The 23,669-nt window shown below is 35.5% G+C and overlaps 1 protein-coding gene across 2 annotated transcripts in view; it reads left to right on the plus strand.

Annotated features, from left to right (window-relative positions):
* Positions 1 to 292: 292 nt before the first annotated feature.
* Positions 293 to 23,669, plus strand: part of GATA4 (GATA binding protein 4) — a 106,925-nt gene continuing 83,548 nt past the window's right edge. The window contains exon 1 of one of the 2 annotated variants that reach the window (XM_023494676.2): positions 293 to 679. The gene's annotated coding sequence lies outside the window, so the exon portion shown is untranslated. The remainder of the gene's footprint in view (positions 680 to 23,669) is intronic. The other variant, XM_031951130.1, reaches the window with a different exon arrangement.

Below are 23,669 nucleotides of genomic sequence, written 5' to 3' on the forward strand. Positions count from 1 at the left end.
GGTCAAAAGAATTAATAACTGCCATTTATGTTTTATTTCAAGTTACCATAGCATTTCATATTCATTTTGTTCTTTGGAACTTACAGCAATCTGGTAATATAAACAAGTGATTCTGTCCTATTTTACAGAGGACAGTAGAGTTCAAAACAGTGCCCAAGTGGCATGACTGGGATTCAGAACAAGTTTACCTGACACACACACACCCTCCCCAGGTCTGTGTTCTCCTCACTCCACACTATGCCACTAAGTGATATGATGATATGAAGTTGGGAGTAGGGAGTTAGGTGTTCCCCTTAGTATGGTACAGTCCTCAGAAGGAATCCAAAGCAACTACAGTTTGCTCAAAAATGAGGGATTCAGTATAGATCCAGAAATGATATTATGGAAGACCAAATGCCCTGCTTTTCCTTTCAGTCCGGTTGCAAGTTTTTCCTTCACCCCTGAATGTATCAAGGGAAGCTCTTGCTGAATTACTGAACCACTTTTCTTATCTATTTTTCCTGTTATCTAATTCTCAGAGAATTGCTGGGAGCTCTGAGGGAGCAGGGAGACACTCTCTGCTTTGGAGCTCTCTCCCTTCACGATTTCCAGAACACACTGGAGTCACCCTGATCCGGCCAATACTGGATTCCTGACTTTACACAGCAGAGAGAAGCAGCGGATCAACCTAGACGTTAGGGTAAGCCACCTTCCTGGCTTTTCAGTAGCCATCCCTTTCCTCTGTGAGTTCATCCCTATAACTAATGGTGGAAACAACAAAGAAAGGAGAGAGTAAAAACACAAAGATCTGAAAGAATGAGAGAGTCCATGTAAGGATTACTCTTGGAAAAATTTCAGTGAGTCAGAATGGGTAGCTCTGGAGTGGCTATTAAATATAAAGGTGAAACACATTTTTAAGCATGGCCAATATGGGAATTTGTATTGCTTGATTATGCTTATTTGTTACAAGGGTTTTGTTTTGTTTTGTTTTTCTGATGATAAGGGAAGAGAGAAAAACAAATGAATGCTTGAAAATAGAAAACTGTAAAAAATAAAATATAAAATTACATATAAACAAATAAAGTTGTAAAAAAGAAAAAGGCAAGATTTGAAAGAAGGGAGGACTAAAGAAGGGGCAATCAATAGGCATGCATGCAGAGGGCTATTTCCTCTGACCAGAACAACTTGTATTTCCAAGAAAGGAAGACCATAACCTCTCTACCTATGTCTCTGTCTTTGTCTCTCCTCATTCCTGTCTCTTTTATTTTTCTTAACAACACTAAAATGTTTTAATTTCTCTTTGCCCATATGCAAACTTTCCCTCCCCTATTTTGATAAATGGACTTAAAGCAGGATGCTTTGGGGGGGAGGGAATTTTTAAAAAATACAATAAGAACATGAAATCAATAAAAGGGTCAGTTTTGTTTGGTCAGGTGTCCTAAGGGTGCTAGAACCTTAGTTTTTTCTACATAAAAACCAGATTGTTTGCATTTTCATTAGTGTTCGATTTGGAGTCAAAATGCCTTTGGAAAAATAATGTAAATTTTTTCCCTCAAAAACCCCAGCCCAGCACTTCTTTCCTACACTCCTCGATTTTTTTGGAGGGAGAAGTTAGTGAGCAAGTTAGCTACTTAATTACTTAGCTACCTAGCTTTTTAATCAGATAATTGGTCAGTTGGGGGAGGGTGGAAGTTTATAGCCTCTATGCAGGATCTCATAGGATGCCAGAGTAGACTTTGATTTTTATTAGTTCTCTTTATTAAAAAAAAAAAAAAAAAAAAAAAAAAAGGAATCTATCTCCCATCACTACATTAAAGATTATTTTTCTTAGTTGTGGTAAATTTATTCTATTGAAGGGGAAGAAAGACAAGCATAGAGTTTTCATTTTCTCCAAAGCCCTTCATTAGCTACAGGATATTGTATTAAATAGGCAATGTGGCCAAGAGAAGCTGCCCAATTCAAAATTACCTTTTTCCTTTGAATCCAATATTTAGAACATTACCTCTCAGTAGTTATTTTGCCATCAATCCTCAGGAGTCCAGAATAAAATACAAAAGAAAACGAGATAAGAGATGGAGGAACTGTGATAAAAACAGGAGGAAAATGAAAAATAGTGGATATCTGAGTTCTATATATAGCCTCTTCCCCTAGCCAATCAATGTAATATTTTATTTTATAGATGCACTTGCATAAAAACAGTCAGTGACCAAAGCTCAGTTCTTTTGAGACTGAAAATATTTAACATCCTGGAAATCTTTTTTAAAATCCTGTATGATATATTTATTAGATTTTATAGTCTGCCAGTTCCCTAAAAGGTGGGTACAAATCTCATTTTTGCTCATCTAAGAATAGGTCACTATGTCTCTTGGGTTCTACTGTTCTCCATATTCTCTAGCACCAAATAGTACCTGAATCAATAGAAGATAAAGGTAAAAGATTCAAGGATAAAACTGATAGTCTGCCTTCTTAGTTTCTTCTTCCATAGAATTAATTCCCTATGTTTTCCCAATTCACTTCTATTTCTATATTTTGTAAATTTCAGAATGTGTGTGTGTGTGTGTGTGTGTGTGTGTGTGAGAGAGAGAGAGAGAGAGAGAGAGAGAGAGACAGAGAGACAGAGAGAGACAGAGAGAGAGAGAGAGAGAGAGAGAGAGAGAGAGAGAGAGAGAGAGAGAGAGAGAGAGAGAGAAAGAGAGAGACAGAGAGACAGAGAGAGAGAAGAAGGAAGAAGAGAAGGAAAAGAAAAAGAAGGGGGAGAAAAAGGAGTAGGAGGGAGAAATAAGGAAACAGAAAATTCCTATTTAGGAATATTTGTAAAGTGTCACAATCTTGAAAAATGATTGAGCTTTTCCTAGATTGTGTAATTTATATATATTTTTAAAAATAATTGTTATTAATGTCTCTTTCTATTTCAACTTAATTTATTGAAATTTACATTCTTAAAAACATTATTTTAAAATGAACTTGTTTTAACTCCCCCCCCCAAAAAAAAGCTTTGTGCTGAAACTCAGCTCCATTAAATGAAAAGGAACAATTATTCAATCAGAAATAAAAAGGAATAAAATGTATAAATACTTACATTCCTTAAGGCACCTAAAAATGCTAGGTATTATTGCTATTTTAAAAAATTATATTAGAATGACAAGATGCAGAAAAGATTTAGCTTTTCTTATTTAGGGAAATCCTATTTCCAGTAGAGATGAATGGGAAGGAGGAAATGCCTTAAGAGACATTAGAATCTATTGAGCATGGAAGGATATTTAGAATCATAATTTCTTTCTCTTCTATTTCTCAAACTACTTACTAGATTAAAACTCATTTGAAGAGCAAAGTTTCTGGAAGGTTTGGAATGACTATGTGACCTATAATGAACAATAAATGTAGGACATAATATAATATTTTTTCATTTTAGAAAGCATTTTCATCTTCTGGGTTCAAACTGTGAGTAAAGAAGCAGCAAAATAGTCAAGTGGCAGAATTTTGTTTTGTTTTGTTTGTATTTAGGGGAAAAAAATACCAAAAATAAAGCAAGATACTGAAGACAAATGTCTAAATAACCTGAAAATATTTGAGGCAATTATCTGGATAATTAAAGGAAGGCTTTTCACTGAAAAAACTAGAAGTTCTCAAAATGTGATCTGGGGACCCTAGCCCAGACCTCTTTCTTGAGGTCAATTTTAAAAAAAATAATAATACTAAGACAAATGCAGATAAATATCTATAGATATAACTCGCATAAACAAAAGTTGTTTGGAGGAATCTTCAATAATTTTTACGAGAGAAAAGGAGTCTTTAGACGAGAAAGAACGGGGTTTTGTTATTGTTGTTTTGGGGGGAATTATCATCATTATTATTATTATTAGAATTGCTATTCTACTTGATTGAGGCAAAACAAAAATAGCTTTTGACTTCTTTTCACTTTGCTGCGGGTCGGAAGCTTCTCAGAGATTAAAGCCTGGGAGGGAGGTGACTTAGAAAGGAGCTTAAAGCAGATTTACATCCATGCAGACATACAAAATGTAGAGTGGAACATATATCCCAGGATGGATCCCTCAGAGATAGGATAGAACTCCTAGAAATCTAAAATCAATAAACCAGGTGGTGTCGGTCTCCCGGGTACGACTTCCAGAGAGCTAAGTGATAAGTATCAAAGAAATGAATACTAGGGTGAAATAAATGGGGTTTTAAATGGGAGTAGGAAGGGGATGGAGTTGGAGGATGTAATAAAACATTCTTCCTTTTATTCTACATAGAAATGGAAATCTATTGAGAGCAGAATGCTGCATACATTGTTTAGCTGTTTTTCATTGTTAAAGAGGAGTAAAAAATTGTAGGGAGCAAGCAAAATGTGATGTAAAAAGAAAAAAAAACATTAACAAAACATCTTAAAAATGTATTCTTTAGTAAGGAAAGAAGGATGGGGAAAAAAGAGAGGGAGGGAGGGAAGAAAGGTGGGAGGAATGAAGGGAAGAAGAGAGGGAGTGGGGAAAAGAAAGAAGGAAGGAACGAACGAAGGAAGGAAAGAAAGGAAGAAGGGAATTAGCTGCCCAGGACGAAGAATGTTATTCTCAGTCTCTGGCTTGCTGTCTCCCTTAATGGTTCTCTCTAACTGGGATGTAGCACTGGAGATGCAATCCTTTAGTGCTTTGCCTGTCCAAGCAAACACGTCGGGGTGACGGGAAGCTGAGAGAGCCAGATATCAAGTCTCTAGCTGTCCAGCGACCGCGAACTCCCAGCCTCAGTTCTGGGGAGACCGAGAGACGAGATAAGGAGAAAAGGCAGGAACAGCCTTCTAGACACCGCCAACAGCGCGGCGCCAGACCAGCCCAGCAGACCCCAGAGATACTGACAGAACTGGGAGAACACAGAGGGAGCCCCTGATTGCCTGCTGGCGGGTAAAGGCAGAAGCAAGTGGAATTTGGGGAGGTGGAAGTAGTTTTCCCTCCTCACGTCCCCAAAGGGCCGAGAGCTTCAGCGGAATGGGCCAGGTCTTCATGAGAAGTTTTTAGTTCCCTTTTCTGCTTGGCTAATTCTTTAAATTCGCCCCACCCGGGAATCGCCCCTAAGCTTTATCCAATCGCAGCCTCTCATTGGATAAATGTTGTGTGGTTCATTGAGTGATGAGGAATGATGAGGGTGAAAATATTATCCTTTGATCAGTCTGATGTCCTTGACATTGGAAACTTTTAAGGCCTTGAAACAACTTGAGAATCATAGAAAGTCAGATCTAAAGAAATCTTACAAAATAACTCTTATAATCTCTCATTTTGCAGAGAAAAATGAGGCTCTGGGAAAGGGGGGCCTTATCCAAGGTCACATAATTTGTTAGTGGTATTGCAGGTGTGTCTTAAAATCTAGATTTCCTGACTTCTAATCCCATTTACTGCTTTTTTTCCTTTACCAGACTTAAGTAGACAGGCATGCCCGTTTGTTTTTTTTTCAGATGTGGGAAAAAGTTTCCCTTAATAAGTGGCATTCAAACTAGAACTCAGGCCTTCCACCCCACTTCCAAGCAGTGTTGTTCAAAGAAACAATTTGGGGGGAGGAAGACTGGGAGATAGTCTTCAATGGAAATGGGGAGGAGCCAAATAAAGTATTCAAGAAGGCGCTAAAGAAAATGAAGGTGGGGGAAATGGATAAATTAGAGACAATCCGATCTTTCCCCCCCAAAAAAATCTAAGGACCTAACTTGGTCCTTTTCTAAACGTACTCCTTCATATTGAGACATTATATAGATATTTTTTTTGGATGAGGGAAAATTATATGGACTATGGATGCAGGCTCTTAGGAAATGCTTGGCTAAAAATAGTTTCTATAAATCCTTGTTAGGATGGGTTGAATTGAGCTTACCTTTCACTAATGAGGTATGAAAATCATTTTCCTCCTTTAGAAGAAGGATTTCCTTCTACCTTTGAATGAAAGGTATGAGTGTGTGTGGATCTTTGGGGCCGTAACACCTAGAATAAGGGGTGGAGGGAGAACGCGGGTGATCCAAGAAACATCTAAATCAGAAGCAGCACACACTAGCTAAGGGCTTTATATTCAAATGTACTCCATTGTTTGCTTGCTATCCTGATCGTTGTATGGAGAGAAAGGCAAAAAATCTTAAATCTTAGTTAAATGTGTAGCTGAACGACCTTGGTGAAGAACTTTACTCCTTCTGTGCTTTGGTTTGTTTTGTAAAGTGACGGCATTGTTTTGTAAAGTGATGATCTAATTATGATATTAAGTCACAGGAATAGGAGTCATAGCATCATAGGATTTAGAGCTCGCAAGGATTTTGAAGTCATCATTATTTCTGTACCACCATTGACAAAGGAAGAATCATGCCCAGAATAGCAAAGGAGTGTGATCTGCCCAGAATAGCAAAGGAGTGTGATCTTCCTAGAATGCCTTGAGCAAGAAGGAAGATGTTTGCTCATTAACTAAAATAAATCCGACCACTAAATTACTAAAATACTAAATAAGTTGACCCCTCAAAACCTACTTAGGGAAGCAGAGGAGGGAGACCACAAGGTGCAGAAATCCTATTCCCAGGAGATTACAACTATAAGAATGAATAGCCGAGGCCTCGACCGTGGTCTGCGAGTATCTTTGAATTGGACTCATTCTAGAACTGGTTGTACGCGACTTTGGAGATAACTATTCAGTGCTTCACATCCTTGTTGGGGATGGGGGAGGAGGGTACGGGAGGTCGAGAAGGAAACTGAGGACCAAGGGAGGGAAGTAATTTGTTCAAAACTACACAGCAAAATGACTGAGCTGAGACTAGAAGAAAAATGATGCTAAATGCTCTGGGAGAATTTCTCCGCGGTCTTTCGATAAGATTCCTGACTCGGAAAGCCAAGGATGCCTATGTGTCGCCTTACAGTTTAGGGGGAATGGGTTTAGGGTTTGCCGGTATATGCGTCGCTAAATTGACTGGGTTCGGAGCATGGCAGGGAAAGAAGAAGAGGCGCTGAGCATTTCGTGCAGGCCTGGGGAGAATCTTTGGGACTTTCCCCATCCATAACCATTGCTTTCTAAAATATTGATGAAAAAATTGATATTCAGCTGCATCTCCCGAGATGCAAGACCAGTGTATTAGGAAACTGCACTCAGCTTTTCCTCGACCAACGGCCATTAGAAAAATATCCCCATAGACCACAGTCCTTGGTGTGTGTCTTCCTGCAGCCACTGACTGCTTTAACCAAATGTTGGGGATCTGAGCTCCCTTCTTAGCCTTGGACGCCTGGACATAAGGATACACCTTTCCCTTTTGGTCGAGAGTTTTCCGGGGCCAAGAGTTCAGGTGCAGGATCCTGGGATGTTAATCCTGATGGAAAGGAATCTCCCAGCCCTAATGCAAGAGTGGGAGGAGCAGTGGCTTTGAGCGAGGTGAGATTTGAGTGATAGGTCTGCCTCTGATCCTCCATTCCAGACCAGGATGGAGACCAGGATTCCTTAATTCCTCCTGTCAAAGCGTCAAATAAGAGAAAGAAAACTTCTCCATGTTTTCCCAGACAGCCCTGCATACTCCCAGAAGTCCCAAAGGCCCGGAGACCTAAATCCCAATTGTCTGACTCCACCTGGGGATAAAGAGTGGGGAGGCAGCGCAGTCAGGCAAAGCTTCCGGAGCTAAAGCAGAACTACCGCGAAGTCGGACTAGAGCTGTGGAGCCAGCTCAGCCTCAGCACCCGTCCATAAGACCGTCGATGTGGAAATCCCATCAGAGTCCCTGGGTGCTCCAGAATCCGAAAAGTTCTCAAAACCCAAGGAAGGAACTTTTGTCAGAAGTTTTCCTGTCAGATGAGATTCAATGTAGTCTCTTTCTCTCCTCTTTAGATGAATTATGTCGGGTTATCATTTTGCTCTCGTTTCTCTGCCCTACCCTGAATCCTATTTCCTTCCTTCTCTGAATTCTTTCACTTATTTGAACTTTGAGGGTGCAAACTCAGACTTTTCTTTTTCTTTAGTTCTTCCCCCTTCCAATCCCTTTCCTCTTTCCTGTGTCTTTGGGTGAATATCTATTTTTTTTTTCCTTTTTAATGTCTATCTTTTCTATTCTTTTTTTCCCTCTTCTCTCGTCTATAGATTTATCATACTAAGTTCAGAGGATCTTACAACCAAAAGATGTGTCCCAGGATGTCTTCTGGACCAGACAATACATAGTTCCCTTTTAAAACCATACACAATGGAATAAAGAAAAAAAAATTAAATTACAGTTTAAAAAAAAAAGCATGCTGTTGCCCGATTCTCCCAACCTCAAGCCTGAACTGGTTCGTAATAAATTCGTCTTTATTTAGGCAACCTTGAATGCCGTCTAATCAACATAACATGTATTATAACGGTAGGAATCCGCTACCGTCTGTTAGCTTATTTTATCAGTATTTAAAAAAAAAAAACAAAACTGTAAAACTATAGACCAGTTAATTTGCAGTTATAAAAATGCAGTTATTTAGCAGTCCCTCCTGGGTCCTGAGGGATTTTTCAAAGCTTCAGTTTCCACCTCCTCAAAATAATAAATCCCAAATAATTTTTAATGACATGTTGTCCATTGACCCAATTTAAAGATATATATGTGCATATATCTAGATATAGATATAGATAAATATAAATATAAACATATCTATCTATTTATCTATATAAATATATATTTGTATTCATATGGGGAATCTGAAAAAAAAATGAATTAGACTGTTTTCCTCTCTCGAGTTTATGATGACTTCCTCTTGACTTTGGGGATTTAACAGGAAATTGATGCGATATAAAGAGATAACTTCCCTTTTTTCCCCTTTGATTCACTGGTCATTTCATTTGCCTTCCATCAGTAGGAGTTAACTATAATAATGATTGAGCAATTAGCTCACTTTTTGAAAGAAGAAAAGTTTGAGACAGTTTATAAATGATTATATGTAATGTGAATGCATACATGCACCTTATGCATCGAAGGTTATAGATACATGCTGGAACTGATTGAATAATGCCAAAGAGCACTTCTAAAACTAATACTCTAAAGACTCTATGTACCTGACAGCAAAATAACTGTATGGACATGTATACATATATTGTATTTGACTTATACTTTAATACATTTAACATGTATTGGTCAACCTGCCACCTGGGGGAGGGGGGAGAGAAGGAGGGGAAAAGTTGGAATAAAAGATTTTGCAACTGTCAATGCTGAAAAATTACCCATGCATATATCTTGTAAATTAAAAGCTATATAATTTAAAAAGACTATGTACCTGTCTAGTGAACCTAGGAGACAGTAAAATCTTATGATACACTAAAAGTTTCCGGGAGACAGAATTGTGTTTTATTTAACTTCATTCTCACTCCTCACTCTTTATCCTCCACATACAAAGTCTTGACATTTAATTATTAGCTTCAGCTCCAATCTGTTATATTATCTTTTTAAAAAAATGTTGTCTTTCTCATTGAATAAATAAGAAATTAGGTTAGTTACATTGGATCAAATCAAGCCCAATTAGATTAGGTAAAGAACTCTAAAGGCATTGTAACTTTATTGGATAGAGAGCTGAGTCAGGAGCTACACTTAAAGACTTGCATTTCATACATCCTTAAAAGTCTGCTCTTGAGCTGGTCACAATCTCTCAATGTCCCCACGCAACTAATTCAGTAACCTAATGAGAAAGACACTATACAAACTACCATGTACAAACAAGCTATATATGATATAAAGTGGTAATAATCAGCAATAGGAAGGGATAAGAATTTAGAAGGTTTGGGCAAGATGTCCATAGAAGGTCAAATTTTAGCAGGAATCTGAAGGAAGCCAGGAAAGCTTGGAGGCAGAAGGAGGGCATTGAAGGCATAGGGGCTTGTAAAAATGCCTTTGGAACATGGAATGTCTTATGTGAGAAGGAACAACAGAACATGGAGGTCAGTGTCACTGAATTTCATTATGGATGGAGGGGCAGGTTATAAAGAGCTTTGAAATCAAACAGAGAACTTCATATTTGATCATGGTGTTGATAGGTATCCCCTCAAGTTTATTGTCACTGCTTAGGGAAGTGTACTGTGAGAAGAGGGTTCACCATAGTAACTATTCTTATAACTTAAAAGTCTTGGGTACTTGCCTTGGACACTGAAAGGTTAAATGTCTTACTCAGGAGTAAAGAATTAGTATCAGTGAGAAGACTTGAATCTCAATGATGCTGGCTCTGAGCTCTGACTGTATTTCCACTATGCAAGTGTTACCTCTGTGAAAGCCATTATGAAAAAGTAATTAAGCAGCTGGTTTGAGATGTTAGAATGTTAGAATCAAAAGCCGATTTAGGCATTTGATATATATGTCCTTTTACGATGAGGCTGCTAAATCCAAGAGATTTACCAAATGTCATATGGATTGTAAATGAGAGTTGAGATTAGTTTCTCAGGCTAGTATTATTTCCACTTTGAAGAGAAAACTTAGAAATATCCCTAAGGTATCTTGACCTTTCATACAAAACCATGGAACTTCTGGGACCCTACAGTAAAGTCTCAGCAGCTCTGTCATTCTTTTTTTTTTTTTTTTTTTTTTTTAATGATAGCTTTCTTAGTAACCTATCAACTTCTTATTGTCATACTGTTAAAGAACTCGGTGTTAGTTGAGGTTTTCCCCAGCCCTGATAACTTTCTGTCTCCCTATCTAATCTGGATGACAACAGGAACAATCTATTAGACTGCAGCATTTTACAGGGGGATGGGGATGCATGGTAAAGCCCAAAATAAGTGCTTAGTTACTCCTTCGAATAGTGATTGGAGTTGTCTTAGTCTCAATGTTTTGGCCCCAAGTGTATGTTCAAAACATGTCCAATTGCATAGTGATTATTATTTTTCTTTTGGTAATTATTGTTCTTCTATGAATAACAACAATAATAAATTGTTAGGTTTCCAAAGTGCTTTACAAGTATTGTTCCATTTATTTGATCCTCACAACAACCCTAAGTGGTAGGTGTTATTTTCTTCATTTTAAAGATAAGGAAATTATGGCTCAGAAAAAGTGGGGTGATTTTTAAAATTTTTTAATTTAATTTTTTTTGATACATTTTAAGTTTGGGACTGTCTCCTTTCCTTCCTTCCCACTTGACACTACAGAAGGGCACCATTTGATACAGATTTCAAACAGATAGATAAGTAGATAGATATTTATATCTATCTAAATCTATGTGTGTCTAGATACATGTGACTATCTATCTAGGTCCTTTGTGGTTAATTTGAATATTTAAAATACTCAGAATAATTTAGTCATTTACAGTTAATCTATAGACAACATTGCTGTTACTGTATACAACATTCTCTTAATTCTGCTCATTTCACTCTTCATTATTTCATGCAAGTCTTTTGATGTTTTTCTAAAATTATCCTGCTCTTCATTTCTTACAGCAAAGTAGCATTCCTTCACAACCATATACCATGACTTGTTTAGCCATTCTCCATTTGAAGGGCAGGCTCTCAATTTCCATCTCTTTGCAAAGAGAGATATTATAAATATTCTACAACATATAGGTTCTTTTTCTCTTTTCCCTGATCACCTTGGGAAACAGAGTTAATAGTGGTATTGCTGGATCAAAGGGTATACATAATTTCATAACTTGTTGAGCATAATTCCAGAATGCTCTCCAAAATGGTTGGATCAGGTTTACAGTTACACTAACAATTGTTGTTCCAATTTTTTTACCTCCCTTCCAACATTTATCATTTCCCCCCCTCTATCATTTTTGCCAATATGACAAAAATTATGTGATTTGCCCAGGGGCACATAGCTAGTTAAATATCTGAGGCCATCTTAGAATTTTTTTTTCCTTTAAACTTTGTTATTTTGAATTTGACAAATATTAAAAAAAAAAAAAACTCTATTCCCTGTTTTTCAAAATACCTCTAAATTTTCTATCTGACTAAAAGATGCTTCTTATTTCTTAGTCTTTCCTACAGACTCTACCTGGACTATTGAAATGACCCTCTGATTGGTCTCCTTTCTAATTTTTTCCTTTCTAATCCATTCTCCCTGAAGTTGCCACATTGATATCCCTAAATCACAAGTTTAATGCCATTCTCTTGTTCAAGATGCATTAGAGGGTCTGTCTCATGGCAAACATGATATTTACACGTTTACATATTTACATTTTTTACAATGTAGCTTCAAACTATCTTTCTATTTCAATTTCAAACTACTTATCTATTACTCCTACCCATGCAATCTAAACCTAGCCAAAATGGTCTGCTTGATAATCCCCAAATACAATATTCTATCCATCATCACCTTTTTGCTTCTGTGCAATGATACAAGTACCCCATAACTAGAAAATTGCCCCTCCTTAGCTCTGCCTGCTGGAACTCCCAACTCCTTTCAAGGAATAATAGTGCCAAATTTTCAAGTAGCCTTTCACAATTCCCCTATTTCTTAGTGCTGCCCCCTTCTCAGAAACTATTTTTTCTTTACTTTTCTCTATACTTGTTTCCCCTCTCCTGCCCCCAGTAAGATGTAAACTCTGAAATCAATGACCATTTTGCTTTTATCTTCATTCACAGCACTTGGAACAGTGTCTGACATGTTGCAGGTATTCAATCAAAGCTTGTTTAATTTCTCAACTACTGTAAAATGAGGAGATTAGAACATTTCTAAAGGCCTCTTCCAGTTCCTTCAAAGGCTTCAGAGCCTGGCAGCTTAAGAGCCTGTGGTTTCTGGGTTCAATGTGAGGAAGTAGAGGCAGAAGCTCCTGAAATTGTAAACTTCAGATCAGCAACACTCACGGACTCAGGGTGGGATTATAAACCCAGTCTCTTCCTTTTGCTTCAGTGTGCCCTGGATACTACCTGCTGTGGTAAAATAATGAGCTTATCATTCAATTGTTTTAAAAAGAAAAGCTACAAGAGTGAGCTCCCTAAACAATGAATTCATTATCACAAAGTCAAGTCTGGAAAACCTGTGGAGACTAATAGGTTTCAAATGTATTTAAATGGGCTTTTCAGCCTAGGACTTCTTGGCAGAATGAGGTACAAAGTTGGGTCCATTTTGACCTTCACTAAATCAGGATCCTCCTTTGAAGCTTAATGTTCCTGTCCTCAAAAAGATGGTAATATTTCCTCCTCTTCCCCAATGGATTTCAATTGAAATACTAAGTTTAAGGCAGATCACAGCTGTCTAGGAAAGATGAGTATTTATGCATGTGTATCAGTGCTATTACATTGAATTGTGAGTTCAGAATAGAGGGGAAAAGAGAGGGAGAATGTGACAGAAAAACAAAACAAAATGAGAGACAAATATTTTTTCAAGAATTTTTTCTCTTTTCAAAAGTAAAGAGGGAAAAAAGGAAGAAAATGTTTATTCATAAAGCTCTTTAATTTTCCAACTATAGAAAATATGATGTTACTTTAACAAACCAAGTATTATGTAACACATTTACATGTTTCTAAACTAAGAAAGAAGAGTTGTTTTTTACATTTATGGCTACAATATTTCCAGAAGTTTTAATTATTTAGTAAGAAGGAAAAGGATTTGGCCAGAATTAGGTCATGTTGGGTTTTCCAAGAAACTGAGACTCTATCTTTTTTGGGAGGGGGAAGTTGGAAAAAAATGTATGACCTTCATGAAACCCAGTGTACTGAATTAGGAATAAATGCACAGGCAGAGATTAGGACCCGGAAGAGTATTTTTCACAATTTGTGGGAGTGATTTTTCCACATGGAGATTTTTCTTTTCTTAGAAAAAAATGTTTTTACAATTCTACAAATCTTCTCTGAATTTCCTAGCAGCCTTGAGTGTTTCTGAAATAAAAAACAAGTTCTTGTAACTTTTTCCTGTCTTTAAAACTCCCTTTGCTGACAAGAGAGTAAGATGCAATCTAAGGCCAGGTGTACATCCAGCTGCAGAAAAAGGATAATTATTTAGCTCTTTCCTTCCTCCCCATTAATCAAAGGTGGAGTAAACTAAGGGTCAATAGGGAGAGAAGAAAAAAGAATTTATAGGGATAGCAAAACTGAATAAATTCTACAGAATAATGGAATGTTAAAACTTGAGAAGTTGGATGGAAATTATCTAATCTAACCCTTCCCTTTATATGTGAGGAAACTGAGGCACAAAGAAGGGAAGACATTTTCCTCATGTTCCATGGGTAGCAAAGATTCAAACTTTCATCTTCAGACTCTAAGCCCCGTGATCTTTCCTCTATTTCATGCTGCCTCAGATGTACTTGAAAGAACCTTCCACAAAATAAAGAACATTTTGTAAGGATAAGGAATTTAAAACACAAGAGTGAATAGATCAGAAAGAAGCAACAGCAACAACAATAATTGATATTTATATAGTATTTTAAGTTTTGCAAAGTACTTTATATATAATAGCTAACAAGTATAATAGTTAACATTTAGATTTGTGAAGCACTTTACATGTTTTATCTCATATTATCTAATTTGATACAACAATCTTGTGAATTAAGCATTATTATCTCTACTGTAAAGATATGGACTCAACAACTTGCCCATATTCACTATAATCCATAGTCAGAGTTAGAGAGAGAGTTTAAACTCAGGTTTGTCCTGCCTTCAAGTTCAACACTTTTCCCACTATATTCTCTTGCCTCTCAAAGATAGCTTTTGGTTGTTAGTAAATACAATAGACACTTTTTAAAAGCCGAAATTATGTTAATAATACATTAATTAGCTAAAAACAAATAACATATTAAAGATTCATCCATATATTCATCCATCCTACAAATACAAATCGAGTTCTTGCCATTTGCAGAGAATTATATAAAAGGAATTATTAAAACATTTTAGATAAATACATCAATATGTCAGTATATCTGTGATCTCACTGACTTCTCCCTGAATTCTCCCTTCTGGTATATATTAGGATCCCATCACATTCTCTATTGCTATATAAATCTTTCTCATGTTATTCCATAAAAGACCTACCCAATACACAAAGGTATTTCCTCTAGAACTTCTAATATTTGATAATAATAATAATAAAAACTAACATCTATGTAGGATCTATAGTGTACTGGTTGCTTTACAAATATTATCTCAGATGATCCTCACAATAACTCTGGAAGGTAAGAATTATTATTATCCCAATTTTACAGTTGAGGAAACAGAGATAAACATAAGTAAAGTGACTCATCCAAAGGTCACACAGCACATAAGTGTCTGAGGATGGGTTTGAATTCACTGAGTTACCTATTTCCCTATTTTGTAGGTAACAATGCAGCATTCAAGATTTCAATTTGTAGATTCATCATTCTCACTAAACAACTTGCCTAATTACTTAGTTACTCCTCCATTTCCTGAATAAAACTATCTGCACTTCTTCTTGAATACGTCCTTATTAGTAATAAGCCATAGATTCTTATGTCCATGATGTGATTTTCCATTGCCTCTTTCTTCATCCATAATTTTTATTCTTTGCATATTGTGGTATTCTATGATTCATAGTGAATAATATCACTAGAAGAATAGAATATTGGTGTAGACGAGTTTTTTATTATGTATATTTCGCACACTTTCCAAATTCAAGACAGCTATTTTATTTCTTCTTCCTTTTTTGCTCTTAATGTATAGAAATTTTGTGGTTCCCGATATATGCTTGGGAGATAACCTATTGAAAGGGAGCTTTTAATTCTGTTTTGCTCTCCTGAGTCAATTCCTTTATTGTTTTTAACAAACAATAAGACAGTAATGATTTGTATCTTCTACATCTTTCAGTCAATTGTGATCTCATAAATGCCAAAGTTGATGGTTATTTCTTAGTCCTAATCTTTTCTAATCTATCTTCTTCATTAAATACTGCTGATCATCTTCTCCTCCTGGATATTCTCTTCCTTCTAGGTTTTTATGACATTATTCTATTGTGAATCACCTAGATTATCCTCTTCCATCTCCTTTGTTGCATCATCATTAATATCATGCCTTTTAACTATGGGCATATCACTTTAGATAATATTTGTAAAGTAAACAGTGAATTGTAGATCCTATATAATCCGTCTCTTTTCCCTATGCACCCTCTTTATTGGTAACATCATCAGTTTCCATAGGCTTAACTATCATCTCTATACAGATGACTTTCAGATCTATATCCTGTCCTACTTTCTACGTTGAACTTCAGTTCCATTAAACTGCTTATTGAATATTTCAAAATGGACATCCCAGAGACATCTTAAAGTAATCTCTCTCCTTTTCCAAATTTGTCTGTTTCTGTTGAAAGTATCAGAATACATTGTCTCCCGGATTTGTAACTTCAGAACTCTTGTTCAACCCACATATCCAATTAGTTACCATATCTTGCCATTTACACTTGTACCTCATGATTTACATCTACTTAATCTCTCTTCCTTCTACCTCTCCACAGTTTACCTCCTTTCTTCACTTCTCACATAGATTATTGCAATAGCCTCCTAGGCTACCTGCCCCAAGTCTTTTCTTACTCCTGTCCATCCTACATATTACCACCAAAGTAATTTTTCTCAAATACCCATCTGATTATGTAATTTTCCTATTCTATCAAATCCAGTGGTTTCCTATTGCCTTTAGGAAAAAAAGAATATAAATTATTCTATTCAGTTTTTAAAGCCTTATTCAACTTGGCACCACCTATCTTTCCAGTCTCTTTGGACATCACTTTCCCTCTCATATTCTGCAATACAACCAAACTGACCTTTTTATCCCTTACAAATTAACATTTGATCTCCCATCTCCCTGCCTTTGTTTTAGCTTTTCTACTTTCCTGGGAAGGCTGTGCACTCTCTTTCTTTTTTCCTTGGAAATATAACAAACTCTATCTTCTGCATGAAATCACTCTGGATGTCCTCAATTGCTAGAGCCCTCTTTCCTAAACTACTTTTTGTTTAACTATTTTGTATTTGTACTTATTCCCTTCATATTTATGCTATACATACTTATATGTATATTATATATATAACATATGTATTTATTTGTTTTTTTCTTGCCTCTATTAGAATGTAAGCTCCTTGCAAGTAAATATTGTTTCTAATTTCTTAAAAAATTAAGACAATAAGAAAATAAGTGTATATAAATTGGTAATTATGGATTGCTTTTTGAGTAATTAATATGTATTTTTTTCTATTTGTCTGATATCTTATTCTCTGAGATCTTAAATAGCAATGCCACAATGCTTTCAAAATTATATTACATGCAACAGAGAAGTTTTCCTATGTATCCACCTGCTTTGAGCAATTTCATCTTTCTTGCTATTTCCATTTCTTCACTTTGGATACTGAGATGTTAGAGTCCATATGTGGTGATCTAACTATCATTGATTATAAAAATAAATCACTTTAAAACATATTCACATTTTTTCCCTTTTTTTCAACCTATTTGCTGCCCTTTTCCTGATTAATCTGTAAATACTTTTAAGATTATCTGATTGAGTTGAATTTCACACCAAGCTTTGAAAAGACTCTTTTCTCTCTTTACAATTCATTGTTTGAGAAATATTACTTCTCACAATATTTCACCATTTTTATCCATTGAGGGGAGGGGATGAAAAGAATTCAGACCAGTCCTTTTATTGATATCAGGAACATCAAATGAAGGACTTTACAAATCAGCAATTATTCTAAAGTTCTTTAAGGGAATTTCCTAGGGTACTGAGAAGTTAAATAATTTGCCCAGACTCACATGATCAGTGTATTCAAAGTAAATACTAGAATTATGTCTAATTCACAAAAAGACAGGTTCTATATATCTAACATACCAAACTCTCTCTCTCTTTCTCTTTCTCTCTCTCTCTTTCTCTCTCTCTCTCTTTCTCCCTCTCCCTCTCTCTCTCTTTCTCTCTCTAAAGCTTTTTATTTTCAAAATATATGCATGAATAATTTTTTCAGCATTAACCCTTGAAAAACCTTGTATTTCACCCTTCCCCTACCCTCTCCTCTAGATGGCAAGTAATACAACATATGTTAAACATGGTAAAAATACATGTTAAATGCAATACATGCATAGATATTTACACAATTATCTTGCTACATGAGAAAAATCAAATCAAACAGGAAAAAAAAGAGAAAGAAAATAAAATGCAAACAAACAACAACAAAAAGAGTAAAAATACTATATTGTGAACCACACTCAGTTCTCACAGTCCTTTCTTTGGGTGTAGATGGCTCTCTTCATCACAAGATCATTGAAACTGCTCTGAATCATCTCATTGTTGAAGACAGCCACAAACCAGACTGAATCTTATCCTCCTCCATTACATTTTGCAATGAGTAGATTCTGTACTAGTATTATTAATAGCTGCCCCGTCTAAACACTTGGCAAAGAAATCATGTATTCCTATCAGAGGCAGTTCCTGAGCTCTTTATCATGGTAATTGCCTTACATGAGTTGATCTTCTGTAGGAAATGGTGATAATCAGAGTTAATGTATTTATAAATATCCATTTTCACTACTAATAACTTGCTTGAAAAGGTAAAGTTTGAGTTGTAGTAATAATATTGCATTTTTTCTCATCTTTATCCTTCTAATTTGGTGCTGATTTTGACCTTTGCTCTAGATAGTCAATGATTTGATTGTCCAAAATTAAGTCTGAAATGATTCCAGTTTTATCCTTTCTCTTAAAACACAATTTTTGCGTGTGAAGTTGTTTTGTGCTTATCATTCATAGTTCCTTTTGATTGCTTTTTTGGAGGAAACTATTGCTATTATATAGATATGAACATTCTTTGACCTTGAGATTTGATCCTGAACTATGTTTTTCTATATGTATACATAATTTCCTATATATATATATATATATATATATACACACATTTTTTTTAAACTTTCCTACTATGTGTATATTTTTGCTTTTGAGCCATTGGGCATCGATGTACACATAGAATTGGTTTGGAAGGCTTTTGTCAAAATCTTCATGGAATTTATCTAACTTTTGATCCTTTGCAACAGATGTTGGAACAAAGGCTTCAATAATCTTCATTGTGACTTTTTTTTTTTTTTTGGTTGTTCTGGTTTGTTTTGTTTTGTTTTGTTTTTGCTTCTATATATGATGAGTAATTCAAGCCAGACTGACCAATTGCCCCCATGAAATTATGGCTTCTTGTTGCATTTGGATATATAACAAAATAACTTCTTTATTAGCCTCTATAGGATTAGTTATGAAGCATTGCTTCACTTGCTTTCAACTTCCTTATGTCTTATGGTAACATGTATAATGAAAATGTCAATATAAATGTGGTTCATTTCCTCCAGTAGCATAATTCATTGATTATTGAATAAGATTTTAGACTACTAATAGAGGACTTTATGTTTATAAATATTCTAAATACTTTTTGTTTCTTAGGACCCTCTTGGCCAGTTTCTATCACTCTGTCACTGACTTTAGAGTATTAAAAAGGGGGCTCAAAAAGGCTATTCTATGTTTTTCTGTTTCATGGTTTATTTTTGTTGTTGTTAAATTGTTTCAGCCGTTATCGACGCTTTGTGACCCCATTAGGGGTTTTCTTGGCAAAGACACTGTAATGGTTTACCATTTCCTTCTCCAATGGATCTAAAGGATCCATTTTGTCAGACAATCAGAGATAAAATTACTTTCCCAGAGTCACATAGCTAGGAAGTATCTGAATCTGGATTTGAACTCAAGTTTTCCTGACTCCCAGTTTTCTATCCACTGAGCCACTGACTGGCTCTTATGTAGCACTTACAGCCAAAGAATCTATTCCTGGTAATAAGCTTCTATGTTCTTAGCTAGATTTGTCCTAAGACAGCAGATACAATCCAATATTAAAACATGTTCATGATAAATTAATGATGCTTTTTCTTTTAAATTCATGGAGTTCCGGAACCATAGAATCATAAGAGTATTAGAATTTAAAGAAACCTTAGAAACAATTTGGTGTAATAGCCTCATTTTATAGATAGTCAAACTGGGAAAAAATAAACCACATATTCAAAGTAACATAGCTAATTAATGAGAAATTACCAAAGTAATTTGAAAGTTTTAGTTAAAAGAACATTGTTAGATGCTGACCAAGCCCATTTTATGACTGACTTTAAGCAGGTTAATAAATATACTACCATTATTTTAAACAGTCTAGCAACTGCTGACTCTAGTTTATAGATATAGTTTGTAAGTAGCAATAAGGAATTATTCATCTCTTATTTATCTTCTAGTATCTTCAAGGTATTAGTTAAAGGCAAAATAAATGCCAATTTAAAGGCTTCTTGATATGTAATATCAAAACAGTGTATATCAGCTTGTCTATAGAACCATAAATTAAGAAAAGGAAATATTTTCATGGTTTTAAAAAAACTTAATAGAAACCCCACAAATTTAGGGAAGTGAAATAGATTTCACACACACAAAAAAAATCTTTCATAAGAGCTGTATTTTTTAAACTATGATCTACAGACTACCTTATTGATTCACTCGTTCATTCATTTATCCAAGTATCAAAAAATTACATAATATGAAGAAATACAGGTCCAAAAATCTGGATTCCTGGATTCAAGTTCCAGTATTGGCACTTTCTGTGTGCTCTCAGGCAAGTCTTTTTCTTGAATCCTATAAAACGATATTGAATTATATCATCTCCAAGGTCTCTTCTAGAACTGTCTATGATTTTGTGATTTTGTGATCTATGCAGATACCATATCAGATACTATTGCATATACCAAAAAATAAGAGACAGAAGTACCTAATTGAGGAAACAGGGCTGATCCACATCATTATCTTATTTTCTCAAGCTGAGCAAGCCATTCTCTGAAAAACTAAATAGATGACATAACAGTTAGAATCAGGACTAAAAGACCTGTATATATTGAAGAAGAGAAGACTGAGGGTGGATATTTAAGGACTAGAACTTCTCACAGGCTGATGAACCCAAAATACTTAAACTGGCCCAATCAATTTGATGTGTCCTCTAAAGCATCTTTTGGAAACAATAAATGAATAAAAGTAATTAGGATGCTCCTCAAAAGCTAGATTCCACACACTCAGCTCTACTAAGTGTTGCTATGTACCTACAAATGATTAAGTGATTTTGAAACTAATAAATCCGACTATAAAACAGCTAGCATGGTACCATGGAAGGAGGAGTAGATTTGGAGATCTTAATACTTTTCCTACTTGCTTAATCTTAAATAAATCATTCAACCACTCTAAGCCTTAACTCCTCAGCTGTAAATTAAAGTTAGACTGGATGATCTTTGAGGTCTGTTCCAGCATAAATCTCTGATTTTCAGAATGAACCAAGCTAAAAAATAATTTGTCTGGAGATGGACTTCCCTACTTCACTAAGAAAAACAAATTGGCTTGATTCCCATTTTATGGATAATGAAACTGAGATACAAAGTCCAGTGTCTTAAAAAAAGGGGGAGGAGGGGGCAATGAACCATTTAATAAATGGATTGGTTCATAGCAGCATGGATATGTAGAGTAGAAGGGTGTCTTAGAAAACTAATTCCAAAAAGGTCTATCTCACCCTTGCTTCATGTCCTGTTGTGTCTTTAGGTATAAAATACAATTCCTTATGTCTCATTTTTGTCATTTCTATGGTGAGAATTTTCACTTGGTTATAGCATCACAGAGCTAGTGAATATATTATAAATCAATTAGTTGAATGCCCTCATTCTACACTTTGACAAAGCTGAGATCTGGAGAGGGATAAGTGATTTACCCATGTCCATACATCTGTCTTGTGATAATGATTCCTGACTCTAATCTTTCTATTTTACCTTGCTATTTCCTGGATGGTTGGGGATGTAGCCCATTAAGCAATTTTAAAATCAACTGCAAGTATAGAGAACGAGTAGTGCTGAGTACATCTCCCTTCTGTAAGCATACACTATGTTTTTTTTTTTGTTTCCATCAATTTATTATTTTCTTAGTCACCAATTTAAAAGTTGAAAATAGGAATAACATTTGAATGTATACTATTCATGATACTCATGTCCATACTTCCATTATAAACTCATGTCCATCTTCTCAAGTGAGTTAAGATATATTGTTTAGCTCTTCAGAAATCTAAACCCAGCTTTTATTCCATAAAATAACTTTGCTTAAATAACATTTACTCAAAATAATCCTGGATAGTAGATTATGTAATTAACATGACCCCCATTTTACAGATGAAGAAACTAAAGCTCAGGGAAGTTATGTTTTACCTATAGTCATGGGTTTAATACATGTCAAATATGAAATCTGTCCCCAGGTCCTTTGACTTCTAAAATCAGGATTCTCTCCACTATACTCTGTTTGCCTAATATTAATTTCTGTCACTTTGGTGACTGCATCATTGTGAAGAAAGTTTAACCTTGGGAATGGGGTTAATAAAGACATATTTTCTAACCAAATAGACATGATATCACTAATCAAAGATTAGTGCTGCTTTTTCTTCAGCTAAAAGCCAGAGAGGCATGTGATTTGATATATGGAACTTGGGGTCATGGCTGATTAAGTTCATCTTTGCTGTAGTGCAGGGAGGAAAGAGTTTGAAGATATGCTAGGAATATTTTCTGTGCATCAGATGTCTATATATGTGCAGAGGGAAAGAGGACTTCCTTTTTCAAATCAGCTTTTTCCATCATTTCAAAAAAATTCACATTCACTGGCCACAGCAACTGCTTCCTCTAAGAAGAAAAATAATACTTTGGTTTTCAGGAGTAATTTGGTATCTCAGTGTTTTCCCTGAGCAAATGCTTTGGAAGTTTTTCAATCTAGGATTCATATTGTTTTCAAATACATAAATTCCAGAAATTGAGCATATTCAGAGCAACTTTCTGAGTACCTGTAAAAGCTGATTTATATCTCCCTCTCCCCCCAAACTCAGAAGTTTTCTAAGTTTCCTCTACTACTGGCTAGAGTGAATCTGCCTTAAAGAAAAAACAGAAACTACTTGATCTGTGATAGAGAAGAGAATATATCCGGTATATATGTCTTGTCCCATGACTGGTTCCTGTGTGTAAGCTCCTTAAGGATAAAAACAGTTTTACTTATTTTTCTTTATTATCCCCAGTTCCCAGTGTAGGTACTAACAAAATAATGGTTGCTTGATAGATGTTTGTTGACAAGAAGTTTTAGAGTGTGGGAGAATATTAAAGATAGGTAACAATCCTACCATGTTATATATTGCATGAGGTTTTTCCTAGTCTCCCTTAAATGCTAGTGCCCTATTACCCTGAAACTATTTTTATGTGTTCTCTATTTGCTTCTATCTAGAAATAGGATCCTTTTCCAGAAAGTGTCCAATCAAGTAATTTCAAAGCCCACTGCAAATACAGAGGCACTGAGTAGCCATTTGAAAATATTTCTCCACTTTAAACCTATACTGGGTTTTCTTTTGTTTCCTTGGACCCATTCTTTCATCAGTCACAGGTTTAATTAAGATTTGAAAACAGAAAGGTGAAAACTGTTCATTTGAATGTTTGCTACTCAGGATACTTTTCAACCTTATGTTCACCTTCTCAACTGGGTTAAGAGCCATAGAATAGACCCTCATTGAAGGCAGGAATTGGTTTGCTTCTGGCTTTGCATTCCCAGAATAATGCACTATTTGACATTAACTCAGGACACAATGCATCGAGTTTAACATTAACGACACAGTAGGTCCTTAATAAACTTTCATCTATTGATTGCTAAACAATCTTTTTTGGAATCATAGCCACTACCTCCAGTCTTTTCCCCTCTGGATCCATTTTTCACAAGCTGCCACAATAAAATCCTAAAGCCAACATTTGACCGCACTATTCCA

Source organism: Sarcophilus harrisii, chromosome 2, assembly GCF_902635505.1.
Source record: "Sarcophilus harrisii chromosome 2, mSarHar1.11, whole genome shotgun sequence".
Taxonomy (NCBI): Eukaryota; Metazoa; Chordata; class Mammalia; order Dasyuromorphia; family Dasyuridae; genus Sarcophilus; species Sarcophilus harrisii.